Below are 11,080 nucleotides of genomic sequence, written 5' to 3'. Positions count from 1 at the left end.
GTAGCCTCGGGGGATACTCCCATCGGGAACGCTTTTCGCGTGCCCGATGAAATTATAAAAAGTATAGTGAGCATATTTCGAGTTATACAAATAACTCTACATATACTCCCATCGGGAGGACAAGATAAGTCATCCGTTGACTCAATAAAATGTGCTATTCCAACAGCCGAAAAAGCACTCGACAATATATTCTCAGAGCGCCAAAGCTGCGAATAATCTCTGAATGCCGCAAAACTCTGCGAAGGTAAGACCCCAGATCCGTTCTGAGCGGCGTGGCACCGTCTCTGACGTCGGTTTGCTACTTTTTTCCGTATCAACAGATACGAAGAAAAATCCTAATGGACTCGTTAGGTACCCAATAAAACATGACTGGGACTCGGCAGATGGTAAGACCTTAAGCGGCACCTGTCGAGTTAACACCAGTATCCCGAGATCATGTCCAGGGACGTGATCTTTAAGTAGGTTTTTGCGGATTGCCAATAGAGAAGTTAACTAGTACCTGATCCGTCAGATGAACTAGCCCCAACTACCATTATCCCTGTACAAAATATAATTGCGTATCTGATACGTCTCAAACGTATCTATAATTTCTTATGTTCCATGCTACTTTCATGATGATACTCACATGTTTTATACACACTTTATGTCATATTTATGCATTTTCCGGCACTAACCTATTGACAAGATGCCGAAGAGCCAGTTGTTGTTTTCTGCTGTTTTTTGTTTCAGAAATCCTAGTAAGGAAATATTCTCGAAATTGGACGAAATCAACGCCCAGGGTCTTATTTTTCCACGAAGCTTCCAGAAGACCGGAGGAGATACGAAGTGGGGCCATGACATGCGTACAGCACGCGACCGTTGGGAACCCCAAGTGGAAGGTGTGATGCGTACAGCAGTAAGTTTCTCTCAGTTAGAAACCAAGGTTTATCGAACCAGTAGGAGTCAAGAAGCACGTTGAAGGTTGATGGCGGCGAGATGTAGTGCGGCGCAACACCAGGGATTCCGGCGCCAACGTGGAACCTGCACAACACAAACCAAGTACTTTGCCCCAACGAAACAGCGAGGTTGTCAATCTCACCGGCTTGCTGTAACAAAGGATTAGATGTATAGTGTGGAAGATGATTGTTTGCAGAAAACAGTAGAACAAGATTGCGAAGGGATTGTATTTCAGTATAGAGAATTGGACCGGGGTCCACAGTTCACTAGAGGTGTCTCTCCCATAAGATAAACAGCATGTTGGGTGAACAAATTACAGTTGGGCAATTGACAAATAAAGAGGGCATGACCATGCACATACATATTATGACGAGTATAGTGAGATTTAATTGGGCATTACGACAAAGTACATAGACCGCTATCCAGCATGCATCTATGCCTAAAAAGTCCACCTTCAGGTTATCATCCGAACCCCCTCCAGTATTAAGTTGCTAACAACAGACAATTGCATTAAGTACTGCGCGTAATGTAATCAGTAACTACATCCTCGAACATAGCACCAATGTTTTATCCCTAGTGGCAACAGCACATCCATAATCTTAGAGGTTTCTCTCACTCCCCCAGATTCACGGAGACATGAACCCACTATCGAGCATAAATACTCCCTCTTGGAGTTACTAGCATCAACTTGGCCAGAGCATCTACTAATAACGGAGAGCATGCAAGATCATAAACAACACATAGACATGAATTGATAATCAACATAACATAGTATTCTCTATTCATCGGATCCCAACAAATGCAACATATAGAATTACAGATAGATGATCTTGATCATGTTCGGCAGCTCACAAGACCCGACAATTAAGCACAATGGGGAGAAGACAACCATGTAGCTACGGCTATGGACCCATAGTCCAGGGGTAGACTACTCACACATCACTCCGGAGGCGACCATGGCGGCGTAGAGTCCTCCGGGAGATGATTCCCCTCTCCGGCAGGGTGCCGGAGGCGATCTCCTGAATCCCCCGAGATGGGATTGGCGGCGGTGGCATCTCTGGAAGGTTTTCCGTATCGTGGCTCTCGGTACTGGGGGTTTCGCGACGAAGGCTATTTGTAGGCGGAAGGGCAGGTCAAGGGGCCACACGAGGGGCCCACACTACAGGTCGGCGCGGCCAGGGCTTGGGCCGCGCCGCCCTAGGGTGTGGCCACCTCGTGGCCCCACTTCGTCTCCTCTTCGGTCTTCTGGAAGCTTCGTGGCAAAATAGGACCCTGGGCATTGATTCCGTCCAATTCCGAGAATATTTCTTTACTAGGATTTCTGAAACCAAAAACAGCAGAAAACAACAACTGGCACTTCGGCATCTTGTTAATAGGTTAGTTCCAGAAAATGCACGAATATGACATAAAGTGTGCATAAAACATGTAGATAACATCAATAATGTGGCATGGAACATAAGAAATTATTGATACGTCGGAGACGTATCAGCATCCCCAAGCTTAGTTCCTGCTCGTCCCGAGCAGGTAAACGATAAACAAAGATAATTTCTGGAGTGACATGCCATCATAACCTTGATCATACTATTTGTAAAGCATATGTAGTGAATGCAGCGATCAAAACAATGTATATGACATGAGTAAACAAATGAATCATATAGCAAAGACTTTTCATGAATAGTACTTCAAGACAAGCATCAATAAGTCTTGCATAAGAGTTAACTCATAAAGCAATAATTCATAGTAGAAGCATTGAAACAACACAAAGGAAGATTAAGTTTCAGCGGTTGCTTTCAACTTGTAACATGTATATCTCATGGATATTGTCAACATAGAGTAATATAACAAGTGCAATATGCAAATATGTAGGAATCAATGCACAGTTCACACAAGTGTTTGCTTCTTGAGGTGGAGAGAAATAGGTGAACTGACTCAACAATAAAAGTAAAAGAATGGTCCTTCGAAGAGGAAAGTATCGATTGCTATATTTGTGCTAGAGCTTTGATTTTGAAAACAAGAAACAATTTTGTCAACGGTAGTAATAAAGCATATGTATCATGTAAATTATATCTTACAAGTTGCAAGCCTCATGCATAGTATACTAATAGTGCCCGCACCTTGTCCTAATTAGCTTGGACTACCGGGATCATCGCAATGCACATGTTTTAACCAAGTGTCACAAAGGGGTACCTCTATGCCGCCTGTACAAAGGTCTAAGGAGAAAGCTCGCATTGGATTTCTCGCTATTGATTATTCTCAACTTAGACATCCATACCGGGACAACATAGACAACAGATAATGGACTCCTCTTTTATGCATAAGCATGTAACAACAATTAATTTTCTCATATGAGATTGAGGATATTTGTCCAAAACTGAAACTTCCACCATGGATCATGGCTTTAGTTAGCGGCCCAATGTTCTTCTCTAACAATATGCATGCTCTAACCATAAGGTGGTAGATCGCTCTTACTTCAGACAAGACGAACATGCATAGCAACTCACATGATATTCAACAAAGAGTAGTTGATGGCGTCCCCAGTGAACATGGTTATCGCACAACGAGCAACTTAATAAGAGATAAAGTGCATAAGTACATATTCAATACCACAATAGTTTTTAAGCTATTTGTCCCATGAGCTATATATTGTAAAGGTGGAGAATGGAAATTTAAAGGTAGCACTCAAGCAATTTACTTTGGAATGGCGGAGAAATACCATGTAGTAGGTAGGTATGGTGGACACAAATGGCATAGTGGTTGGCTCAAGTATTTTGGATGCATGAGAGGTATTCCCTCTCGATAAAAGGTTTAGGCTAGCAAGGCTATTTGAAACAAACACAAGGATGAACCGGTGCAGCAAAACTCACATAAAAGACATATTGTAAACATTATAAGACTCTACACCGTCTTCCTTGTTGTTCAAACTCAATACTAGAAATTATCTAGACTTTAGAGAGACCAAATATGCAAACCAAATTTTAGCATGCTCTATGTATTTCTTCATTAATGGGTGCAAAGCATATGATGCAAGAGCTTAAATATGAGCACAACAATTGCCAAGTATCACATTATCCAAGACATTTTAGCAAATTACTACATGTATCATTTTCCAATTCCAACCATATAACAATTTAACGAAGAAGAAACTTCGCCATGAATACTATGAGTAGAACCTAAGGACATACGTGTCCATATGCTACAGCGGAGCGTGTCTCTCTCCCACAAAGTGAATGCTAGGATCCATTTTATTCAAACAAAACAAAAACGAAAACAAACCGACGCTCCAAGAAAAGCACATAAGATGTGATGGAATAAAAATATAGTTTCAGGGGAGGAACCTGATAATGTTGTCGATGAAGAAGGGGATGCCTTGGGCATCCCCAAGCTTAGACGCTTGAGTATTCTTGATATATGCAGGGGTGAACCACCGGGGCATCCCCAAGCTTAGAGTTTTCACTCTCCTTGATCATGTTGTATCATCTCCCTCTCTTGATCCTTGAAAACTTCCTCCACACCAAACTTAGAACAACTCATTAGAGGGTTAGTGCGCAATCAAAATATACATGTTCAGAGGTGACATAATCATTCTTAACACTTCTGGACATTGCACAAAGCTACTGAAAGTCAATGGAATCGAAATATCCATCGAACATAACAAAACAGGCAATGCGAAATAAAAGGCAGAATCTGTCAAAACAGAATAGTTCGTATTGACGAATTTTATCGAGGCAACAGACTTGCTCAAATGAAAATTCTCAAATTGAATGAAAGTTGCGTACATATCTGAGGATCAGTCACGTAAATTGGCATAATTTTCTGAGTTACCTACAGAGAATTTTTCCCAGATTCGTGACAGCAAAGAAATCTGTTTCTGCGCAGTAATCCAAATCTAGTATGAACTTTACTATCAACGACTTTACTTGGCACAATAAAACACTAAACTAAGATAAGGAGAGGTTGCTACAGTAGTAAACAACTTCCAAGACACAAAATAAAAACAAAGTACTGTAGTAAAAACACATGGGCTGTCTCCCATAAGCGCTTTTCTTTAACGCCTTTCAGCTAGGCGCAGAAAGTGTGTATCAAGTATTATCGGAGGATGAAGTGTCAACATCATAATTTGTTCTAATAATAGAATCAAAAGGTAACTTCATTCTCTTTCTAGGGAAGTGTTCCATACCTTTCTTGAGAGGAAATTGATATTTTATATTACCTTCCTTCATATCAATGATAGCACCAACAGTTCGAAGAAAAGGTCTTCCCAATATAATGGGACAAGATGCATTGCATTCAATATCCAAGACAACAAAATCAACGGGGACAAGGTTATTGTTAACGGTAATGCAAACATTATCAACTTTCCCCAAAGGTTTCTTTATAGAATGATCAGCAAGATTAACATCCAAATAACAATTTTTCAGCGGTGGCAAGTCAAGCATATTATAAATTTTCTTAGGCATAACGGAAATACTTGCACCAAGATCACATAAAGCATTACAATCAAAGTCATTGACCTTCATCTTAATGATGGGCTCCCAACCATCCTCTAGCTTCCTAGGAATAGAAGCTTCGCGTTCTAGTTTCTCTTCTCTAGCTTTTATGAGAGCATTTGTAATATGTTGCGTGAAAGCCAAATTTATAGCACTAGCATTAGGACTTTTAGCAAGTTTTTGCAAGAACTTTATAACTTCAGAGATGTGGCAATCATCAAAATTCAAACCATTATAATCTAAAGCAATGGGATCATCATCCCCAATGTTGGAAAAAATTTCAGCAGTTTTATCACGAGCGGTTTAGTTTTAGCGCTTTCAGCGGTTTCGCGCTTTGCATTAGAAGTGGAAACATTGCTAACACCAATTCTTTTATTATTAATAGTAGGAGGTGCAGCAACATGTGTAGCATTAGCATTACTAGTGGTGGTGATAGTCCAAACTTTAGCTATATTCTCTTCTTTTTCATTTTCTTCTTTTTCCCACCTAGCACGCAATTCGGCCATCAATCTTATATTATCATTAATTCTAACTTGGATGGAATTTGCTGTAGTAACAATTTTATGATGATGATTTTCATAGGCATAACTTTCGATTTCAAGAGATCAACATCAGCAGCAAGACTATCGACTTTAGAAGCAAGTATATCAATTTTCCCAAGCTTTTCTTCAACAGATTTGTTAAAAGCAGTTTGTGTACTAATAAATTCTTTAAGCATGGCTTCAAGTCCAGGGGGTGTGTTCCTATTATTGTTGTAAGAATTCCCATAAGAATTATCATAGCCGTTGCCATTATTATAAGGATATGGCCTATAGTTGTTACTAGAATTGTTCCGGTAAGCATTGTTGTTGAAATTATTATTTTTAATGAAGTTGACATCAACATGTTCTTCTTGTGCAACCAATGAAGCTAACGGAACATTATTAGGATCAACATTTGCCCTATCATTCACAAGCATAGACATAATAGCATCAATCTTATCACTCAAGGAAGAGGTTTCTTCGACAGAATTTACCTTCTTACCTTGTGGAGCTCTTTCCGTGTGCCATTCAGAGTAATTAATCATCATATTATCAAGAAGCTTTGTTGCTTCACCAAGAGTGATGGACATAAAGGTACCTCCAGCAGCTGAATCCAATAGGTTCCGCGAAGAAAAATTCAGTCCTGCATAAAAGGTTTGGATGATCATCCAAGTAGTCAGTCCATGGGTTGGGCAATTTTTAACCAAAGATTTCATTCTTTCCCATGCTTGTGCAACATGCTCAGTATCTAAATGTTTAAAATTCATTATGCTACTCCTCAAAGATATAATTTTAGCAGGGGGATAATATCTACCAATAAAAGCATCCTTGCATTTAGTCCATGAATCAATACTATTCTTAGGCAGAGATAGCAACCAATATTTAGCTCTTCCTCTTAATGAGAAAGGGAACAATTTTAATTTTATAATGTCACCATCTACATCTTTATACTTTTGCATTTCACAAAGTTCAACAAAATTATTAAGATGGGCAGCAGCATCATCAGAACTAACACCAGAAAATTGCTCTCGCATAACAAGATTTAGTAAAGCAGGTTTAATTTCAAAGAATTCTGCTGTAGTAGCAGGTGGAGCAATAGGTGTGCATAAGAAATCATTATTATTTGTGGTTGTGAAGTCACACAACTTAGTATTTTCAGGAGTACCCATTTTAGCAATAGTAAATAAAGCAAACTAGATAAAGTAAATGCAAGTAACTAATTTTTTTGTGTTTTTGATATAGCAAACAAGATAGCAAAATAAAGTAAAACTAGCAACTAATTTTTTTGTATTTTGATTTAGTGCAGCAAACAAAGTAGTAAATAAAATTAAGCAAGACAAAAACAAAGTAAAGAGATTGGGATGTGGAGACTCCCCTTGCAGCGTGTGATCTCCCCGGCAACGGCGCCAGAAATTTAGCTTGACACGCGTACAGCACGCGACCGTTGGGAACCCCAAGTGGAAGGTGTGATGCGTACAGCAGTAAGTTTCCCTCAGTTAGAAACCAAGGTTTATCGAACCAGTAGGAGTCAAGAAGCACGTTGAAGGTTGATGGCGGCGAGATGTAGTGCGGCGCAACACCAGGGATTCCGGCGCCAACGTGGAACCTGCACAACACAAACCAAGTACTTTGCCCCAACGAAACAGCGAGGTTGTCAATCTCACCGGCTTGCTGTAACAAAGGATTAGATGTATAGTGTGGAAGATGATTGTTTGCAGAAAACAGTAGAACAGTATTGCAGTAGATTGTATTTCAGTATAGAGAATTGGACCGGGGTCCACAGTTCACTAGAGGTGTCTCTCCCATAAGATAAACAGCATGTTGGGTGAAGAAATTACAGTTGGGCAATTGACAAATAAAGAGGGCATGACCATGCACATACATATTATGATGAGTATAGTGAGATTTAATTGGGCATTACGACAAAGTACATAGACCGCTATCCAGCATGCATCTATGCCTAAAAAGTCCACCTTCAGGTTATCATCCGAACCCCCTCCAGTATTAAGTTGCTAACAACAGACAATTGCATTAAGTATTGCGTGTAAGGTAATCAGTAACTACATCCTCGAACATAGCACCAATGTTTTATCCCTAGTGGCAACATCACATCCATAATCTTAGAGGTTTCTCTCACTCCCCCAGATTCACGGAGACATGAACCCACTATCGAGCATAAATACTCCCTCTTGGAGTTACTAGCATCAACTTGGCCAGAGCATCTACTAATAACGGAGAGCATGCAAGATCATAAACAATACATAGACATGAATTGATAATCAACATAACATAGTATTCTCTATTCATCGGATCCCAACAAACGCAACATATAGAATTACAGATAGATGATCTTGATCATGTTCGGCAGCTCACAAGACCCGACAATTAAGCACAATGGGGAGAAGACAACCATCTAGCTACTGCTATGGACCCATAGTCCAGGGGTAGACTAGTCACACATCACTTCGGAGGCGACCATGGCGGCGTAGAGTCCTCCGGGAGATGATTCCCCTCTCCGGCAGGGTGCCGGAGGCGATCTCCTGAATCCCCCGAGATGGGATTGGCGGCGGCGGCGTCTCTGGAAGGTTTTCCGTATCGTGGCTCTCGGTACTGGGGGTTTCGCGACGAAGGCTATTTGTAGGCGGAAGGGCAGGTCAGGGGGCCACACGAGGGGCCCACACTACAGGTCGGCGCGGCCAGGGCTTGGGCCGCGCCGCCCTAGGGTGTGGCCACCTCGTGGCCCCACTTCGTCTGCTCTTCGGTCTTCTGGAAGCTTCGTGGCAAAATAGGACCCTGGGCGTTGATTTCGTCCAATTCCGAGAATATTTCTTTACTAGGATTTCTGAAACCAAAAACAGCAGAAAACAGCAACTGGCACTTCGGCATCTTGTTAATAGGTTAGTTCCAGAAAATGCACGAATATGACATAAAGTGTGCATAAAACATGTAGATAACATCAATAATGTGGCATGGAACATAAGAAATTATCGATACGTCGGAGACGTATCAGGCCACGAGGTGGCGACACAGCAGGGCCGCGCGGCCAGGGCTGGGGCCGCGCCGCCCTGTCGTGTGGGCCCCTCGTGACTCCCCCTGACCTACCCTTCCGCCTACTTATAGCCTTCGTCGAGAAAACCCCAGTACCGAGAGCCACGATACGAAAAACCTTACACAGACGCCGCCGCCAATCCCATCTTGGGGGATTCAGGAGATCGCCTCCGGCACCCTGCCGGAGAGGGGAATCATCTCCCGGAGGACTCTTCATCGCCATGATCGCCTCCGGATTGATGAGTGAGTAGTTCACCCCTGGACTATGGGTCCATAGCAGTAGCTAGATGGTTGTCTTCTCCTCATTGTGCTATCATTGTTCGATCTTGTGAGCTGCCTAACATGATCAAGATCATCTATCTGTAATGCTACATGTTGCATTTGTTGGGATCCGATGAATATGGAATACTATGTTATGTTGATTATCAGTCTATCATCTATGTGTTGTTTATGATCTTGCATGCTCTCCGTTGCTAGTAGAGGCTCTGGCCAAGTCGTTACTTGTAACTCCAAGAGGGAGTATTTATGCTCGATAGTGGGTTCATGCCTCCATTAAATGCAGGACGATGTGAGAAAGTTCTAAGGTTGTGGATGTGCTGTTGCCACTAGGGATAAAACATCAATGCTTTGTCTAAGGATAATTGTGTTGATTACATTATGCACCATACTTAATGCAATTGTCTGTTGTTTGCAACTTAATACTGGAAGGGGTGCGGATGCTAACCCGAAGGTGGACTTTTTAGGCATAGATGCATGCTGGATAGCGGTCTATGTACTTTGTCGTAATTCCCAATTGAATTTCACACTACTCATCATAATATGTATGTGCATTGTCATGCCATCTTTATTTGTCAATTGCCCAACTGTAATTTGTTCACCCAACATGCTAATTCTTATTGGAGAGACACCACTAGTGAACTGTGGACCCCGGTCCATTCTTTACATCGAATACAATCTACTGCAATACTTGTTCTTACTGTTCTCTGCAAACATCATCATCCACACTATATATCTAATCCTTTGTTACAGCAAGCCGGTGAGATTGACAACCTCACTGTCACGTTGGGGCAAAGTATTTTGGTTGTGTTGTGCAGGTTCCACGTTGGCGCCGGAATCCCTGGTGTTGCGCCGCACTACACTCCGCCACCATCAACCTTCAACGTGCTTCTTGGCTCCTACTGGTTCGATAAACCTTGGTTTCTTACTGAGGGAAACTTGCCGCTGTACACATCACACCTTTCTCTTGGGGTTCCCAACGGACGCGTTCTGTACGCGTATCAGTATCCAAATATATGTGATAAGCTTGGCAGTTATTGGATAAGTATAAAGTTGGAGATTTTCCCTGATTCTTCGATTCAAGCAAAATCTCGGGGGCTACTGACATAGGCATCCCCAATGGGCCTGCCAAAGATGGTACCCGGAGTTTACCGAAGGCCCATGAGTCGAAGAATATGAAGTTTGGAAGCCCAAGTTATACTAAGGAAAGTTAGAGTTGTATTAGGAAATATAGACTTGTAATTCTACGGGACGGATTAGAAACCCTCCCGGACTCTGTAACTTGTGTATTACGAATTGTCGTGGTATCGTCACGGCATATGCCATAGGGTGGCTAACGAAGGTGGTTCCTAGGAGATCTCACGGCGGTATCCGGATGCGGGTATGGGGACGAGCGACACGGCGACGTACCCAGGTTTGAGGCCCTCCAAAGGAGGTAAAACCTCTACTCCTGCTAGAGTGTATATGATGATCACACAATACAAGGTTGCTCCTTGAGCTGTGTCCGGCTGCTCCTGGGAGGCTAAAGAGGACAAGAGTCTCTCTCACAGGGCAGCTCTACGGGTGGAAGTGAAGTGAGAATGATCGATCCCCTGCACGAGAGGGGGTAGTGCGGCTTATATAGGCACCGACACTTTACATATAAGACCATACAGTCTACTGGCCGGCTTGGCCGGCTCCATCTTCCGCTCCTTCCCGAGGTAATGACGTCAGGAGCCGTTGAGGCCTCATGGCCTGTCCCATCCGGCTGCCAAGGTCAGCGGTATGGAGAGGAGGTATCCCTGTCGCCATCAGCCACTGTAGCCAGTACGG

This window comes from Lolium perenne, chromosome 3 (assembly GCF_019359855.2).
Source record: "Lolium perenne isolate Kyuss_39 chromosome 3, Kyuss_2.0, whole genome shotgun sequence".
In the NCBI taxonomy this organism is placed as follows: Eukaryota; Viridiplantae; Streptophyta; class Magnoliopsida; order Poales; family Poaceae; genus Lolium; species Lolium perenne.
Note: the sequence above shows the minus strand (reverse complement) of the source record.